Consider the following 2644-nt stretch of genomic DNA (forward strand, 5'->3'; position numbering starts at 1 on the left):
TGAACTTTCCAGAGAGCCACGATTAACAATAGCATTCTGTGCCACTAAAACATGATATCTCTTCCTACTAACACTCATTGCAAAACCACTGAAACATGGTTTAATATTATTAACTTGGAAAAAAGACACATTTTACTTCACACCTGACCAGACAAATTGTGAGAAGAAAGTTCATTTGAGAATTCACCTTCCCCTTGGCCACAACTGGAATGGAACTTCTGTGAAGGAAAATACACGAGCGTTACCTGAGAATATCCTACCTGAGAATATCTTTATATGAATTTTGGAAGTTTATTCTAAGGTATTTGGCTTGTTTTAAGGTTCTTTTTCTGACTTAAAAAAAAAAAAAGTGGGCCAACTATATTGCTGTATTAATCTATCAGTGCTAATCTTAGTTAAACATTGTCTGTTACAGGAGCCAGTCACCACTTATTGTCTGCTTGTGTATGAGAATTATACTTTTCTCCATGATTTTTTAGCTGGAATTTATTCCTGGCTTAATCTTGCCATACTAATAAATAAATAAATAAATAAAAAGCCAGCTGCCCTGAAGTTGTTACATGTATAGTCATGTGAAGCCTTTGTTTTGAAGCTGCTCAAGCATATGCCAAAAAAAAAAATTGGCAAAATATGAACGTCTGTAACTAATATGAGGCCTCTTAACATGATATAAGTATCTTACAGATGATGTAATCTCCAATTATTCTGCTGGAGTCTTGATAGCAAAAAAGGAACTGGTCATATTATTAGGAATACAGGATATAGTTATAAAGTCATGGCAACAATCACAACGCCTCTATTCGTGGCTATAGAACTTTGGAAATCTCCATTTCAGAGCCAGGACTGAATACAATAGATAAAACTCCTGAATCTATTCAAGTCAGTGAAAGTTTTGTCATCTGCTTTAATGCACCAACTATTTTACATTAGAAGTTGTGCACAATAGAACTTTAGCCTGTGGACACTGATATAATTTATATGGTATCACACAAAAATTGCTGGTAGAAAGGAGTGTCGGAAGGGTGTGGCAAGGTTTTTCCTTGTTGTTAAGATTATTATATGGCATCAGGCATATTTATGTTCTATCTTGCAGAATTATTTACAGTTGTTTTTAAAGTTTGGGAATAGATGAAGTCCAGAACAGCATATGTAGTTTATAAGCTTAATTTTCAAAGATGTCTGGGCTTTGATAGAAGAGGTTCTCTAAAACAAAGTTGACTCATCTGGAGAAATATCAGCTTTCCCTCTCCAAACTGTCTTTATCTCTACTTACAGAACTCTTATCTCAAATAGGAAGAAACATATAGGCTGAAGAGCAGAGAACAATTTTATAACGGTAAGATTTAATACCCTCCAAAGTACCCTCTCAAGGGAGGCTGTAGGAGACCCACAACCCTTATATGACCCTTGAGTCATTTAAAACTAAACTGCACAAAGCATTGTATGATGCCTATTCTGGGGGACAATCCTGGATGAGTGGGGTCTGTATCAGTTGTTTTAAGAAATCTTTCCCATTTTTAGCTTCTTTTGATTTTGTAGGAACTTTAAAGTGACACAAAATATGCAAAGCTTCCAAAACGACTGATTATCAATCCCACATCACATCATCTGGAATCACATTAAGTCTTTTTTTAATTATGTGAGAAACCAGAGCTATGCATAGCAGATATTTTATGGGATTATGATTTACAATAGGACTCTCAACCGCAGGGTTTCACTGCTATTGTCAAAATTTTCAGACTGTGCTCTCTCTCAGTTCGTCCGCTACCAAACTTGCACTGCTTAACTACTAGTAGTGTTGATTTCTTTTGTATTTTTCTGATTGTTTTTTCCCAAAATTACAAGACAGTTAATGAACAGAATTTTTAAATTATAATATAAAGGAAATACCTGCAATGTAAGTTTTAACTGACTGACACATATAGCTGAACCTGAGCTGGTTTTGTTCTGGAAAAGCTGTATTGAGCTGCAGTGATTCTTAAGGTTTTAAAACAGCGAATTACAGTACCTGATGCAAAGGCCAGTGAAGACAGTGAAAATCCTCTCACCAACTTCAGCGGGCTTTGGAAAAAGCAGGCTATGCAAGTGAAAGCAAGAGATTCTCTACAGCGGACTGAACCCAACACAGCAAATGTAGTTACTGCACAACCTTCCACCGACATCTGACTTGGGATGTACAGCATTTCTATACAGTAGTAGTGAACTGCTCTTGAGAAGACACTGTCAAGCATGATGAAAAGTAAAAAAACCTGATGTTTTTAAGATGTGCACAGGGCTAGAAATTAAGATCAGTCATATATATTTTCAGTTGGGTTTCTGTTAGAATTCAAGCCTTTATTTCTAAACTTTAAAAATGCTCTTTGCCACCTATTCCCACAGAGCATAACGTTTTGTTGGCTCATTAACAGACATATACCATAATATAGTCTTTGTGGATGAGAGGAACCCAATCTGCTCTGTTTATGAAAATTAAACTTGAAGCTTTTTTTATAATACTATAGCTAAACTGTATTTACTGCGCAGCTTTCAGTTGGTGACTTTTCTTTTTTTTTAAATCATGTTTACTAAGCAGTTTTGAGATGCAGACAGGCGGGCCTTAGGGACTGAACAGAGATCAGCAAGCTTATTTTAGTAAGGACCTGAG

The sequence above is a fragment of the Struthio camelus genome, chromosome 2, assembly GCF_040807025.1.
Source record: "Struthio camelus isolate bStrCam1 chromosome 2, bStrCam1.hap1, whole genome shotgun sequence".
Lineage (NCBI taxonomy): Eukaryota > Metazoa > Chordata > Aves > Struthioniformes > Struthionidae > Struthio > Struthio camelus.